The following is a 17218-nucleotide window of genomic DNA, read 5'->3' on the forward strand; positions in this document are numbered from 1 at the left end:
GCACAGATGTCTGACGTCCATCCTTGAATGGAGACACACTTGATTCATTTAAAAAATCGAAACAAACGTTGTTAAAATATATTTGGTGTTTTATTTTGTATCTTATTTTCATGACACAAAAATACAAGACTTTAAAGATTATACAGGTCAGGTTGCAGCACAGCGAGAGAAAATCCCCTGTACTGACCGCTGTCACTCGGGAACGTTTCTCTAATGGCACGAACGGCACAGGCGGGTATCACTCTTCAAATGCGGTGTCGAAGCCTCCCGTTGAGCCACCATGTAAAGGAACGATAGGCCACCAGCCTGTACCACCTGTGAAAAGGAATGAAACAAACTGTTTTTAAATGACCAAGATATGTTTAATAAACGTTTGTTGTCAATGACAATTATTGTAACTAATGGCATTCTGCACGGACAAATGCTATCTAGACAATGCACACTATTGAACGACTTACATGCGTTACAATGATATGTAGATGTAATTTTGGATATAGTAGCAGAACATGAAATAGGATTGGCATGACAAGCAGAGTATACTTACTCGTTACTCGGATTACGAGGACGAACAGTTGCGCGAAGTTCGTGCATAAGCACCATCATTATTCTCAACACAGCCCGTGTGAGGCAGGCTGCCCTGAAGTCTGGCAGCTCGGTGATGCATTGCGGTCGTGGCTCGCCTTCCGAAATGTAGGCCAGGCATCCCGAGTTTTCTCGGCAGCAGCAGTTCTCGTCCTCAGTTGGCATTAGCTCGCACCGATTGCATGTGCACCAGGTGGAGACGCCGTCCATTCGACTAGGCCCAGGCTCTTCATCTGTTGATTCGTCCTGCCAACTGCTGTCCGAATCCCCACCGTTTTCACGTGCTTCCCTTTCCAGTAGTTCCTCCTCGGTATACTCGGGCTCGTACATGTAGGGCATTATTGTAGCCATTGTGTGGTAAACAGAGTAAAATAATTTACCGAGCTGGTACAGGTGTTCACACGGGCTACAAGCGGCGAAGGTAGCTGACCAGAGCACTGAAGCGAGTCACAGAATACTCAAAGTAGCACAGAGAGAGGAATGGAATCGAAAATCTGCTGCTGTGTGTTGTGAAACGGTCTGTTTATACTTATTGAGGAAAGAGGCGTCCTGCCATTTCCATGGCGACACATCATTAACTGAAGCGCAGCGAATGTTGACACGAGACGTGCTTTGGCGTTGGGAAATGGACGGTACGAGTCTGTTGATGACAGGCTCAGGGGCGGGGGAATTGATTTAGTGCCGCAAAAGCAGGTCAGCCAGGGCGATGGGGGAAAAGATAAGATTATCAGAAAATGGCGGCTCCCTGGTGCTTGTTTTCGCGTGCGTTTAATGGACGAAAACTCGGGTAAGGTCCATAGGAAAGTTTTCTAAAATCAAGCCACTTAGGCTTAAAAAAACATGGCCGACCCGTAGGGACAATAAACATTTTTACTAGACCATGCCTTTAAACATTACATTGAGTGCCTATTCTGTGGGCTTAACTACTGGAGTATAAGTAAAAAGAATAAGGTTGGTAATTGAGAAATGTTATTTTCGTGGGGAGAATGAAGTAAAAAAGTGATTGTAATAAGGCTTTGAATTGTTCTCTAGCACTCACTACTCTGGGCAGTATTTCCTACCATGGTTTTTTGGCATGTGTATTCTTTCAAGGGCTACAGGCAAATGAATCTTGAGGCCTGGCACCAAAAGGTGGAGTCCAGTCTTAACTGCTCGGCCACATCCCCCATGGACTGTAAAAGAAGACGCTCTAGTCATATTTGGGCCTTGTGGGCCAGCGGTCCGGGTAGGACTGCTCGCATTAGTGGTAGCACCATGGCTGCTTTACATACGTGGAAGGAAGGTTGCCTAGAGAAAGGATACTAGTTATGTTTGATCCAAAGCCTTCCATCCAACCGTTTTTGATTTTATACAAGTTGGTGTGTTGACAGTTTAATTTAGATTACATTCCCAGAAATATTTCCTCATATTCCTTTGTTACAAACATATCAGTATGTGACGTGGGTAAAATCTTAGATAGGTTCCATAGAGTTGTTATGCCTGGGCCAACAATAACCTTTGCCGCACATACTTTTATGTTTTGCCAATCCTATTGCTTTTTATAGGCTCAGTTGACTAGTATCTGTCACAGCAGTGTGTGGTCAACTGATTAGCTGTGTTACATTAATTATTTACTGATTAGAGGTTGATCATTAGTTGCTTAAATCATGTCATGGTATTACATTACGTTCACATTTGAAAAAACATACATAATTGTAATTGATATGTATGGTTGTGTTCCCTCTATGGGAGAGATTGGGGGAAAAATGACAGTTGAAAACGTGAGTGAAGTCATGGATGATTCTGTGTTTACACCTGTTTGGGTGTGTGAAAATAGGTGGTGATTAGCTGCATCGTGACCCCAATTGTGGCAATGCATTCCACAGTGTGACATGTGCATTTTGTGCAAGTTGATTTAACGTGGAAATCCGTGTACTGTGTGCCAAAATGGCTCTAGATCAGTTGGGTGAGTGCCCCGCCCTGTGTGCTGTCCATTGTGGCTATAGATTCTGGGTTGGAGCCCCTGGTGGGCTAATTATCCAGTTTATCGGGGCAGGTGGGGCATTAACGTGGTGATTTCTCTGTGGGTTGCATCCAGGTTCATGCTGCGGGAGGCAAATTCGGTTTGGTGGTTGAGGTACGACCAGAGTACGGCTGGGTTGGGTGCCTGGTGCAGTATCTATATCGCAGCTCAGATAACTGTTAATTAATTACCTGTGTGCGGTCTGTTCCAGCTTTGTTAGGTGGATTCCGATTGAAATGGAAGTTTGTAAGGAACTTGGGTCCTAACGTCAGGTGACTGTGGTTTCTATCTGGGGAAGAGAACCCTCTCCCCGCAGAGGGTGCGGTTGTCAGAGATGAGCATATGGCACTGGCAGCTGCCACAGAGTCTGGGTGCCCATATGGGTCCCGACCGGCTATGGTGGACTATATTAAACCTAAATGGGAGGTGCTGGGGATTACTTGGTAGTCCGGGGAGGGCTCACCACTGATTAGAAGGCTGATAGTTCCTGTGGTTTCTTGCATCAGGGACACCATGCATAAGTGCATTCTTATTGAGTAACTGTCAACAGTGTCTGTATGCATCAGATTTTGTGTACTACCATACATTTTTGTGAAGCCAATGTGATGCAACTGCTGGTGGTTTAGGGTACTGCAAAACCCAATGGAAATTACTTCCCTACACCTCTCTCTAATTGCACCCCAGGGCCACCCAAATAAATCCTCCTGATGCTGGGTCTGTATTTTTAAATTGAGGCAATTTGCCAAGAATCATAATATTTTTTTCCAGGTGGGTAGCTCCCGAGTCAAGTGCTTGTCTCAGACATGGGACCAGTATGCATTTTGCAAATCTGAATCCCTCGGCATGGTTAACGCAGCCCTTCATCCTTCGAAGGCCAATAAATTACGTACCTTAAACGGAGTAGTTGCTGTTCATTGCTGTTCTTTGATGGAGGATGCATCCGACATGAAGCGTTAAATAAGGAAACTATCATTATTTGATAAGGGACAGTGTTTGGATTTGAATGCAGATCTCCAGGTTCCAAAATCAGCAGCTCAGCCACCAGATCATATTTAGTGTCGCCCATTTGAAAGTTTTCCCGTTCCATGGAGCCTTTCCATTCTGGAGAGCTCAAAATTGTATTCTGAAGGACTGCACCGTTACCCACTGCAGCCAAGCACACAACATACCTCGGAGCCTGCTTAGCTTCACAGAATTCTCCCTGGAGCGAAGTTACGTTTGACTCCCAGACCCCTCGTTACTTAGAATTTAGACGGTTGTGATATTGTATCTGTGTTTGGAAAATATGCCTCTGAACTTCATTACTAATTGTGATTTTTGTTTATATACACATTATGTGACCCATATTTTTACTGTGCCCATCACCACTGTAGTGGTCTTACGGTTAGAGGACTTGTCCGAAATGTTGGATATTGTGACCCTAGCAGGGCGTCACCAGACCTTAGTTTGTGGAAAGGAAGGAGAGGTTTCAGAAGGAGGTGATAGGAAAGAGAAATGGGACAACAGAATTACCAAAATCAGAGAGGAAAAACAATTGGGATGAGTGGGAGATGATATTGTTGTCAAATTAGGGATGTGTTTTTCTCAAGTGTGATAAATTATTGGTAAGCATGAATGTAGGACTCCGGAGAGTACAGCTCGATTTAGAGAAGTGTTTTATTGAGATGGCAATATCTAGCAACAACGAAGCGTGGATATGAATGATCAAACATGTCAATCCCACCAATTTAGGAGGGAGACTTCTGATTTCTCACTTAACATTTTTGCTATTTTTTTATTTTCACTCACCTAAAATAATTTTTTCCACAATTTTAACCACCTAAAATAAATTTTACCCACTTTCTGTAATGAAATCCCCCTCCCAGATGCTCCAGAATGTTGGCAAGTATGCATTATGATGACCAAGCCAGCTGAATTGGTGTTGATCATAGTCCAAATACTGAGGACACACCCTTTCCTTACGAGAAAATGTTTGCTTTGTTAAACGTACTCCCATTTACATCCTTTGTTAATAACTCTGCTGTCACATTTGGTAGATACTATTAATGCCTTGTGCCCCAAAAGTATATGCTGCTCACCGCGCGATGTGAATCTACACTCAAGCTCTACTTAAGCAATAAGCCCCGAGCTGAGGGCGCATTACCGAGTCAGCTAAAGCCCCAGGGCTCATAGTTACAGGCCCGAGTGAATATTAGTACCCCGGCCTGCAAGACCGTGGTACTAAAAGCATTGTTTTTCTGTTCCGAAACGCTGCAGCGTTTTCGAAACAGAAAAAAAAAAAAAACATGGCCGCCGGAGAAGGGAAAACTGAGTCCTTTCCATGGCTGCCATTCAAAATCAATGTAAAAAAGTAAACAAAGAAAATGGCTGCCATGGAAAGGGAGAAGGGACTATTAAAAAATAGTTAAAATGTTTTCTTTTTAAATGGCCGCCATGGAAAGGAGAGAAGGGACTACACGTAGTCCCTTCTTCCTTTCCATGACGGCCTGTCAGGGATCGCGAGTGGATGCGCTGGGGTCAGAAGTGTTCCCAGCACGTTTGCTCCCGAAAAAGGACCAAAAAGAAGTTAAGTGGGGTTGGGAGGGCGGGGAGGGGATTGTTTGGATGAGGGTTCCAGGGGGAGGGAGAAAACACTTACCTGAAACCCAGGCGGGGGAGGATGGCAGCCTTCAACCGCGTGGCGGCTCGGAGCGGGGATTACCCTGTTACAAGCCTCCTCATCGGCTGAGGGGCTGCCACACACCCCCGCCGGGGATACGAAGGATTCTCAGTCGGGTAAAGCCGCGGCAAGGGCCAATCAGATTGCATGTAACAATCTGATTGTCTCTCACTGGGTACTAATTTTAATTAGAGCTGGGCGATACCGGTGCTGCTCGGTCTGGCCTGGGTCAGGGCTAGGGTTCTGGCCTGACCATCTTGGGTCACTGTCTACCCAAACCAGGGATTGGTAATGAGCCCCACTGGATGCCCTCTCACTCCCACAACAAACAATGAACATGCTTGCCCACCCCCCTTACTTCCTGTCCCACCCCAGCCACTCTTTGATTGGCTGAGACAGGAAGGAAAGGGGCACTTTCTGCTGCAAGAACTGCAGCAGCTAGCGGCCTAGCGTCTTTGAACGTAAGTGAGCCCAAAAGAAGCGATAAGCACTGCTTACCGCCTCTTTTGTTATCCCCTGGCCTTCCCATCTCCAATGCTCTTTTCCTTCCCCTCACCATTTAAAAAAAAAACTGGCTTTGTTCCGCACACCCCGCAAGTGCCACTGTTCGCTTGTCCCTGCTCCTGCCCACCTCCAGCACGCCATTCCCAAAACAAAGTAGTCCCTACCCCCACCTCCCTTTACAACACCACTGGCGCTACCCTTATCTTTTCACCCAGTGTCTTAATCCCCTTTTGCCCCAGTCCCAATGTGTTGCCCTTCACCCCTTTATTGCCTTTTTTTACCCAGTCCCATTTAGCCCATGTTGGTGCCCCCAGTCCGTTTAGCACTTTTTGTTGCCTCCCCAACCCTTTTCGTTCCTTTCCCAGTGGTAGCACTTAAACTGCTCTGTGGTACGCATTCTTGTCCCCAAAAACGTAGCAAAGGGTGCTTTTTTAATAATAATAATAATTAATAATAATAACACTTTTTGAAGTGTAAACACAGAGGTCTGCCTCCCTGAAAACCTAACAAAAGTTTTTGTTTTTTTCTGCATACTGCGGGTTGACACTAACCAGGATTTTGAAGTACTGTGATGGTAAAAGCCACAGCTGGGCTTCACAGGCCCCAGGCCATTCTCCAAGTCTGTTTCTTTGATGTTTTATCCTTTATTAGTACCCCAGGAGGGGGTAGGGGGGTGGAGTCACCCAGCCAATTAGGATGCCTCAGAGCGGGGGTTTTAACACACGGTACAGCCCCCGCTCCGAGCCTCCTCAGAGCGGGAGGCTGCCATCTTCCGTCGTCGGGTTCTGCAAGTAAGTGCGCTTCCCTGCATCCCATGCCCCAACCCCCTTTTCCACACAAGGAACTCACACCCCCCCCCCCCTCACTTACCTTCTGCGTGCAGGGAACAGTGGTGTTCCCGGCACAGCCCCGACGTCAGCAAGGCTGCCATGGAACGGCAGAAGGGAATAAGTACAGTCCCTTCTCCCCGATCCATGGCAGACATCTTTTTTGTTTGTTTGTTTTTTTAAGTTGTGGAACATACGTTACAAACTATAAGTATCTTAGTACAACGTGCTGGGATACAATTAGCAATAAGCACCTCACTGTGGGGGCATTACAACTTCAGGTAATGCCACGTGCCTGCTTTTAACTATGGGCCCTGGGGCATTACCTGAAGCAGTAATGCCTCCCCACCCACAGCTTGGGGCTTATTACTCAATTATTGGGCTGAGGCATACACAAGTGTGAAGTGGAAAGTGCTAATGGTCATTTCCTTGTCAAGTCACAGCTCACTGGGAAAGGGACATTAGCATGCCAAAGCCCCTCATTCTATGTATTCTCCACAGTAAATGCCTACATCACATAAGCCTCAAACCATGTAATGCATGCACACTTGCACATTTTATTAGGAAGATGCTTGTGTCAAACAATTCTGTGATCTGAAGACAAGTAGGGCAATACCAGTGCTGGCTCAAGGTGCGCTCAGGGAGTGCGGCCGCACAAGGGCTCCCCTGCCAAACCCACACAGTAAATAAAGGGTGCCTTGCCTCCAGCTCAATGGCATGTAAAATTAAGTATTGGTCTAGGGAGCGCCTATTAAAGAATCACGTTGTGCCAGGCTCAGCCCATAAACACAATTTACAAGAACAGCAGGGTGCTCAGTTCTGTTGTTCAGCTCATACTTGTTCTTGATAGGCATTTGAGGCAAATATGTGGGAGGTAACTGGGGCAGTGTGGGGCTTTCATTTGTAAATGTCCCATCACAGGTCTATTAGTTGCCTTTACATTTGTACAAATGGGCTGCTGATGACAGAGATGGGTTTTAATCGCAGCCCCTTTTTTTTAGGTGCCAACCAAACAGATCTTTGAGTCAGAGAGGAGTCTCAGGAAGGGGCCTGTGAGGTCCCTCCTGGTGCTCTCAGAATGTTGGGGCAGGGGTACACTGTAAAATCTGGCACAGGGCGCTGGCAGGCCTGGGGCCAGCAATGGGCAACACAAAGAGAGGTCTGGTTGTCTTGTGCTGGTAAGAAATGTTCAAGCATCAGATTGTTGTAATTGTTTATGGACTCCTTGATTTCAGGAATAAGGGACGTTTCAAATGAATGTTGAAAAACAAGTGACAGGATGGGGACCGGCATGAGTACAACTTTAAACTGAAGAGTGCCACCACCAGGCTCCTTTTCTGCCCCCTCTCCTTGCCCTTCCCCTGTTTCGCGCGTGCATTTACCAGGCTCGGCCTTGCCCAAAAATTCGCTTGCTCTAATAGGTCTACTTTCAACTCCTAATGTCATTCACGGGGCTAGCGCCCTTCCCATGCCTTGGAGCACGCACGCTGTACCCACGCGCAGGCACCGTTGCTCCTCGCTCCGCCCCCTTCGCGGCGTGCCAATGATCTGTGGGTTTGCAGCAGACGCGCGCCTGAGTTGACGCAGAGGCCGTGACCCCGAGCCCCTTCCGCCAGTCATTCCTGATGCGCGGCCCCGGAGGGGCATGGCAGGGAATAGAGCGAGATCATTAAGCAATAATCCGGCCGTCGCATTGATTCATGGGCATGGATTAAGTGTCAAGGCTGAATAGCTGCGCCTTCAATCGCAGTGACTCGCTTCTCCCGTAGGGCCCGGGGTGGGTTATCTGGCGGTTTGCTGCAACCATGCCTTAGTTCTATTTGTCAAAGCGCCCAAGTGTGTGCCGTTCTTTGTTGTCCTCGCGTTTAGTGGGGTCTTACTGGTAGGATTCCTTAGCGGTTGGCTGAAGTTTACAGCCCTGCTCCTGCCTGCCCTCTGGGGCCCCTGCTGCCTTTAGAGCTGGGCTACGGTTTGGGCTTTGTGCCATACCTGCTAATTTGTGTGCTTAGATTTTAGGGTGGCAAGGCCACTTTCATCCGACCTAGAAACCTGACATTTATGATAAGGTTTCGGATTGGGTAGGCTGCAATTGGGAAAACATGCCAGCATGTGCTTTCGGGGTATTGTTTTTCCGTGTGTTCTGAGAATGTGAAAACGAGAACAATGTAAAGGAAGAAACAGGACTGGCAATGCATCGCCCAAATGTAGTGGGGCACCTTGGCATGTATGCATTGTGCCCTGGCGACAATAAGCAGAATGCATGTATAACTCCTCACACTCTCTTTACCTGAAATTGCCCAGGAGCCTTCTTTCTGTTCACACACTCACCGAAAACAATTCATATTTCCACTTCCTGCTTTCAATTGCATCAAAATCTCGCGCATATTGATATCCCGCTGCATGGACTCCCACCTAGGCAGGCAAGTACAAAATATGCTCAACTTGGAATACGTAAGAAGAATGGCAATCAACCAAGAATTCATATGATGTTCAAAATCAGCTCAGTCCACCCTATCCAAAACGGGTTGAAGAGATAAAAGATGCTCTCAGAAACTGGTAAGCCGAAGAATTCTGAAATGTGCAGTGGACCATCCCTGCAGCAATGAAAATATGCTCCAGGTCAACTTTACATGCTACCCAAATATTGTTATGCCAGTTTCAACAGGGTACCTCCAGTTTCACATTAAAAGTACATAGTCAAGCCACACACCTTTCCCCTAGGTAATGACTGTACCACTTTCATATTGCCCACAGAAAATTGTTGTATGTTTGTAAACCAGGGAGAAGTTTCAATTCCACACTCTTGTGTCCAGCCTCTTTCCCCTTTCCTTCCGCCATCCTTTACCCACCAAAACGACCCTGCCAGTTCCTCATTATTAGCATTGTCCCAGGAACATTAACATTCCAGTTTCACGTTGACCCTGAAAAATTGCTTTGCCCTGTTTTCTTCATGTTCAGGGTTCTGCAGGTGCCAGTGGCACAATCACTCAGGCGTCTCTGAAGTAGGTGAAAGAAGCAGAAACCAGGTAGAGGTGACAATCTCTTTTAGGCCAGCATGCTCAAAGTACAACCAGCTAAAACCCAGATACAACCATACTACCAGCATACTCACAGGTATAGTTCTGTGAGCAAATTATGGCCCTTTGGCCTCGCAGGTTAATTCTGAGGCACATAACTCTGTTTTCATACAGCACACACCCACGTGTGGCTGGGCCAGCATTGCTGCCCACAATTTACCAGCAGTGCCAAATGTGGCTATCCATAGATAGACTGGTGTTAAGAAAGGAAGAAGGCATTGACTATGGCAAGGGGAAAAGTGCACAGAATTGCACAGTGAACAACTTTGAATCTAACAACGTGCATATAATACCCAAGACTTGTGTATATATAAAACCCAGGAGTGCAAATAAAGTAAAACAATATTACCAATATATGAAAAAAGGGATATGGGGTAAGCACTTAGGACCTCCTTATGACTGAAAGGAAAGTCAGCAAACTCTTTACCCACTAGGCTATTACAGATACTGACAGCGCTAAACCCACGTAGCGGGCAAGCAAGGACAGATTCTGTGAACTGACACTCTGTAAAATACTGAATAAGGAACTTAGAAACAGTACTCACGAGGACCGGAAAGACCACTTGAATGTCAGTAATTTCACGAACCCTGTAGATCAAACAGGGACCCAGAAGGCTGTAAAAGCAAAGGGTTAAAGATAACAAAATACATAAAACCCTAGTCAAGGGCAAGTATGAATTGTGATAATAAATTGTGAGGAAAACAAAAGGGGATACACACTGGAACTAGTTACAACAACACCCACACCTAATAATCAATGGAAAATAAATGCAGAAGTGCAATGGAAAACATGGAATGGAATCTCAATAAAGTAGGATCAGGAGCAGGGAAAATGATATCACAAAAGGAAACCTTTCCCACCATCCAAGGAGAAAAGGCAGTAAACTAATTCTACAAAAGTAAAGGTTAATTCATCAAGCTTTTCAGTAACCAGGACAGCATAAAGGGCAGAAAGCACCGGCAAACTGGGCTGCATCAAAGAGTAAAGCACAGAGAAAGGCTGTCTGCAGACAGAGGAAGACAGAAAGGGAAATTCAGAAAGCATAAATCAATTAAGCACATTAATCCGAAATCCAGGACAGAGGAACAAGATACAGGAACTAGGAACTGGGCACAAAAGCTAGGAACTGGAACTAGGTACTTGGCACAATAACTATGAACAAGGAACTGGAACTAGGTACTAGGCACAGAAACTAGGAGCAAGGAACTGGAACTAGGTATAAGGCACAGAAACTAGGAACAAGGAACTGGAACTAGGTACAAAGCACAGAAACAAGGAACAGAGACTAGTCACAACAGGAACACTGCTACAATGACCAGCGCCGGACTGAAGCAAACTGAGGCTTTTAAAGCTGCTAAACGAGCACACCCCTCAGGCGTGCCGCCTGCTGCACCTGCAGCCACAGGTGTTGCCTATCCTCCACCCAGCCTTGTGCTGCAAGGGAGGAGATGAAGCAGTGAGCCAGGCATTCTGGGAATCATAGTCATTTGATTTAAGTAACATGCTGGCTGCCAGGGAGGAGATGAAGCAGTGAGCCAGGCATTCTGGGAAGCAGGAGGTGAAGCAGTGAGCCAAGGCATTCTGGGAAGCACAGTCATTTGATTTAAGTAGCATGCTGGCTGCCAGGGAGGAGATGAAGCAGTGAGCCAGGCATTCTGGGAAGCAGGAGGTGAAGCAGTGAGCCAAGGCATTCTGGGAAGCATAGTCATTTGATTTAAGTAGCATGCTGGCTGCAAAAAACCTGGAATGGATCCGGAAGGGAAGTAACTTGGAATATAAGGTTTTAACGCTCCCAATTCATCAGAACACTGTAGCATAGGGTTTGAAGGAAATGTCCAGTAGGGAATAAACCCCAAAACATGCCCCCAAGTGGCGGGAACGGGAGCGAAGGGAGCGAGCCGTGACAACTGGTTGCTTGGGGACCAGACTGTTAGACTGAGCAGTCTGCTTTGCTCCTGATTTCTCTACAAAGTATACAAGATGTTTTTCCTTGCCGTCCATTACAGAGGAGCTGCAACTGGCAAAACAATCCTTAGGTGTGCTTACTCACAACTACATTTGAAGGCTGATCTTTGCTTGTAGAATCAGATTATCTGTAGTTTGGAACTGTTCTCCCCTAGTAATTGATCAGGTTTGAATATTTTGCTGAAGATAGATTGTAGTGGACATGTTGCCATTATTTATTCCATGACTCTAAAGGTCAAACCTTCCTAGTTACTATTTTTAAGTGTCTCTGCGAAATATGTGTACTCAAATTCTTCATAAAACGGAATTGGAGCCTTATGTTCAGGCAGTAAGCATTTGATTGCATCCATCCTGAGACCAACTTAACCCGAGTAAAGAGAAGTGAAATATTGGACAATACAGGATGTGTGCATACAATTGAATCGACAAAAGTGATGGGTGACAATAATGTAGAGAAGGTTAATGGCAATTGGTAGGGGAGATTTAGGGATAGCAAAAGGAATGCTTAAACAGGACTGGTCTTGACGATGCAATAATAGGATTAAAGAAACTGTGGTGCAGGACTGAGAAAGACTGGTACTGTCATGGTCGGGGGAATATTATTAATTTGTATCATCAGTAGATGCAGGGTTTCAGAACTCTGGGTCCTGTTAGCACTCAGCAAAAATGTTAGTCTAGAAAGGGACATGGCAAGGTTGGCAAAGTAGGGCTGAGAGGGGGATTTTTGGAGGTTTTACCGCGAGCAGAATTACCATGTGGTAAATCCACTGATTTTTAGATGTAAAGTGGAGGATTTACTTCCAGCAACAAGCTGGGCCACTATACCTCTGAAAATCGGCGGTATTATCACATGGTGTGGCAAACTGAATATCCGCCAAAATTATAATAATGTAATTACCACCACTTTATTCCTGCACCACCAAAGTTGTAATGAGGCCCCGTAGCTGCAAGCCCCACAAAGGGAGGGGCCAGACTTTAAAAGCCAGACATCTTAAATTGTCATTGTCACTCCCTGTGAGAGCTGTCAGCAAGAGAGTAGCATACCCTCTGAGACCCAAGTCTTGGAGGCCTGAGTGAGGGGAGCTTGAGAGTGACAAGCTTGCAAAAGAAGCTGTTTTTTGAGGTGAGAGAAGCGTGGAGTAGAGAGGAGGAAGATATTGTTGTACCGAAGAAGGGAGAACCTGGATTGATGTAGGCCCTGGGGAGTGGGTGAGGCCATGCAAAGAGGGACCTGTCATGGGTAAAGGCCCAAGAGGGTGGCAGAGAGGTCCAGGAAGGTGGATGAGGACAGGCAAGGGAGAATTGGATGTGGATAGAGGCTCAGGCCTGGGTGAGGCAACGGCAGGATAGACCCATTATGAATATAGATCTGGGATGGTGAAGTTCAATTATGATGGCAGCTTTAACCCAAAGCTCCTACTAATGGGGGAAGGAATTACATTAAATACTACGGATGAAAGCTATTGTGCCGTCTTTGAAAAAGGAAACCGGCAGAGGAGAATAAGCTGCCTAACCGGAGTCAGATGTGGGCTAAGCTGTGGCCGCAACCACAGACAAAGGGGCCTTTGGACCCAGGCAAAGCGATCGGTAGCACTGTATGCAGAGGCACTTGGGTGGCCTGGGAATGATAGCACCGGCCCACTCTGGTAAAGATATTTTAAGGAACCTCAGTAAGATGGTTGTGCATTGTGGGAGAGTGGGGTGCTGTGTGAAACTCATGGTGGCAACAAGTAAGACAGACACAAGTGATCACAGTTCAAGGGTGTTTATTGAACAGTAAATTCTGTATGCAGGTTGGAAAAACACCTAATCTAAACCTAAATCTAAGATGCGAGCAAGCGTCGACCATCAAATGAAAAATAAGGCAGTCCTAGTGGTGTTGTGTCAAAATAAAAAGGGCCTATACTAAGAAACCTATTGCCAAACCTCACAACAAATACAAAAAGGGGTGTGGGATAGTTCTCAAGAAAAGAAAGCAGTGTGACAACTAATATGTCTGGATGCAGTAGCCTGGGCCTCCCTTCCCCACGATTTGGACATGGGGTAAGATGGGAGTTTAGAGCACAGTACATTCTCAGGCTTCTCCAGCACGAGACTGCAGTTCCAATGGCAGTTCTCAGGACCATCGGTAGCCAAGTCTCGTTTCCTTTGAAAGTGTCTTGCCTTCAGGGGCCTTATGTGTTCAATAACAAAAACAAAAGTTCCTTTAATAAATGAAAAGTTTGCATCCAACGTTCGCTGGGTGATGAGTTCACCCCTGGGTCCCTCTCTTCTGGGCGTTGACCCTTCTTGTATTCCACAAATCTTAATGTCTTTTTAAACAATTCCAAACACACTGTTTCTTGGGATTTTAGACTTTGCCCCTCTTCGGATTCGCTTCCCTTGCTGCTTCTCACTGCGGGATTCCTTTAACCAAATTAAAGTTTGTTAGGGTGATAATGATTCACCCTTGCATCCCCCTCTTCTGAGCACTGATCCTTCTCAATTTTAATCCACAGTTCATGTATAGTGATGGTCTCACCCCTGGGTCCCCCTCTTCTGGGCGCTGACCCTTCTCAAATGTTATCCACTCCATTTATATGCCAGTTCTTTACTTGAAGTTCGGATGACAGCTTCACCCCTGGATCTCCCTCTTCCGGGCTCAGACCTCTCTTGACTGTCAGTACTCGGGTGATGGCTTTACCCCTGGATCTCCCTCTGCAGGGCTCGGACCTCTCTTGACTGCTAGTATTTGGGTGATAGCTTAATTTCTCCAGCATGGGGTCTGGCATGGATTCACATGCTCATGAATATTCCCCGTCGTCAGGCTGGGAATCCTCAGTAAAGAAAAAATCAGTATCAGTTTAGTTTCTGATCCGTCTTTCTTAGTAGTAACCAATCACTGGTCTCTGGGTCATACTGCCCCCAGCCAATGACTGCCCTCTCCCTAAGCCCCGCCCCTGGCAGCCATCTTCAGATCTTTACCGCACGCTCAAGTGTTGGGAGTCCTCGTGCTATAGCTCTCGAGGTTTTACTGCGTTTTGCGCTTTTTCAAAGAGATTTATCTAATTTTTTTGGTTAGTCGAGCCTCAAGCTCCACCGTTTCTACTTCCGATCAACAGGGACCCGTTTCGGATTTACCTACACCCTCAAGGGTGAAGTTTTCATCGAGTTACGCTTCTTGGAGGATTCCAGAAGTTTCTGAGGCCTACCTCATGGACCAGAAGAACATGGCCCAGGATAGGGGAAGCTGGACTACCGGCAAACTGTTCGGGATATGCCCTGGATGCAACCTACAAAATGTATTCAGGGAGGATGAGCATTCAAAATGCCTTTACTGCCTCCACGAGGACAAAACGCACATGGAAAAGGACTGTGCGTTTTGCTTTAACATGACGGATTGGACGATGAGGGATCGCCGGACCCGTCTTTCCAACTGGCTAGAAGGAAAGAGCCCAGCAGGTGAGAAGAAGAAGAAGAAGTACGAGCGGTCTTCTAAGTCCTGTGAGGGCGTCCCGGCGACGGGGGCCCAACAGAAGGCAAAGCACCGCAAGTCCACGGGCACCGGGAGCGCCGAACGGTTGGGCTCTTCGGCTGCCAGGCAGGGCGCGCCTTCACCGACGCCATCAACCATGAGCCAACGCTCTGGCTCGGGAAAGAGGAAATCCGAGAACCCGGCTAAGCTTCTGGAGAGGCCCCGGTCGATCTTGGAGGAACCGGCCGAGGGGGAGCGAGGCAGTGACCCTCCCCCTAAGGTGCAGACCTGAAGCACGCCCAAGGCGGCGAAGGCCTTGATCCACCCGGCTAAGGCCTCTATCGAGGGAGTCGCTGCGGCCCTGGCGAAGCCTGTGGAGGCTATCCCAGTGGAAGCAACCTCAGGGTCTTGAGTTTCCCTGCCTCCGCGGAGGGAATCCTCTTTTAAGCCCATCGAGAAGACCCCGGTGGAAAAAGAGGGGGGGTGGCCATTACGGAAACGGACACAACCTCAGAGGAGGAATTGACTGAGAATTTGGAAGAGGCCCGGTCCCACGGGAGGAATCCCAACGAGGGGGATGACGAGAGCGAGGGTGGCAAAGACGACGAGGTTCCCATGGATGAGGAGCAACCGTCATGCCCGTCGCAGCCCGAGCCGCAAGACAACTCGGCGGCCATTTTGACAGCAATCCAAGTCTTATGCACGGAGATAAGCACGAGACTGCCCCTACCCCCGACAGACGACTCGGCTGATCCGGGTCCGTCGGGAAGCCCTCCAAACAAGAGGAGGAGAATTCATCCAGTGCCCCTTCAGCCCTCACGGCCTTCTTAGCCTTTGTCGCCTTCCCCGATCCCGAGGGACGACACGTAAACAGACATGGCCACGTCGGGGACGGATGACAACGGCAGTGATGACGGGACTAACCGTCCGTCTCCGATCCCTCGGCCGTCCCCGCCCAACGAGATTGGCTCCTTCCACGCCATGATTGCCAGGGCATCTGAGCTTTTTCAGCTCTGCCCTGAAGAGAAGAAGAAGGAAGGCTTCCTCTACCAACGGCGCAAGGACAAGAGGAAGACGGTCCTCGCGGTGCCGTTGTTGGATGACATCTGGGACGAGGGACTTGCCCTTCTCAAGAACCCATCCATGACACCTGCCAAGAGGGACCAGTACGAGAAGAAGTACCGGGTCCCCGATGCCGCCCGGTTGTGCCTTAGGGCACAGCCGACCCCGGATTCGGTCGTCTCTGCAGCAGCCAAGAAGCAAGCGGGGGGGGTGGCATCAGCCTCATATTTAACTTCCCCACCAGGACGGCGAGGGAAAGAAGCTGGACGCCATGGGACGACGAGTCATCTCGTCGGCGGCGATGACGATTAAGGCGGCCAACACCCTAACGATTGTGGCCCGCTATGACAGGGAATTGTGGTACAAGATCGCCCCCCCCCTGTTGGACTTCCTCCCGGACGACAAGAGGGCAGAGGCCCTGGCGATCGGAGGGTGAGGTGGTGTCGGACCACGTCATAACTGTGGCCACGGACATTGCTGACACCGGTTTCCGCCAGTTGGGCAACGCTGTTTGCCTTCGACGGCGGGGGTGGCTCAAGGCGACTGATTTCTGCCAGGACGTGCAAGCCAAGGTTTTGGACATGCCCTTTGACGGGAGCAATCTGTTCAGAAAGACAGTGGATGAGTCACTGCAGGCCATCAAGCCCAACACGGAGATGGCTCGGGCCTTGGGAGTTCTGCAGCAACTGCGGCCGCCTTTTCGGAACTCAGGAGGCAAGCAAGGTGCCTCCAAAGGATTCGGCGGCGGCTCCTCGACCTACCGTCAAGCGGCCCGTTCCTCGTCGCAAGAATCCTACAGAGGACGAGGCAAGTCGGGTGGATCTCGCCATCGTCGCCAGGGAGGCCAAGGAGGCAAGGCTGTCTCCAAACACGACTGAACCGGCCGTGGCGTCAGGCCCCCACCGAAGCACCCCGGTGAGAGGCCGGCTGGCGAAGTTCATCAGCGTGTGGGAGTCCATCTCCACCGACCGTTGGGTGCTGGATGCCCTGGTCCACGGGCACTCTCTGGAATTCCTAAAGAAGTGCCCTCGAATTCCTCCAGTGGCCAGGAAGGAAAACCACGTCCCTCAACTGCTGTTAAAGGC

This window comes from Ambystoma mexicanum, chromosome 11 (assembly GCF_040938575.1).
Source record: "Ambystoma mexicanum isolate Mex_15411 chromosome 11, UKY_AmexF1_1, whole genome shotgun sequence".
NCBI classification, from domain to species: Eukaryota; Metazoa; Chordata; class Amphibia; order Caudata; family Ambystomatidae; genus Ambystoma; species Ambystoma mexicanum.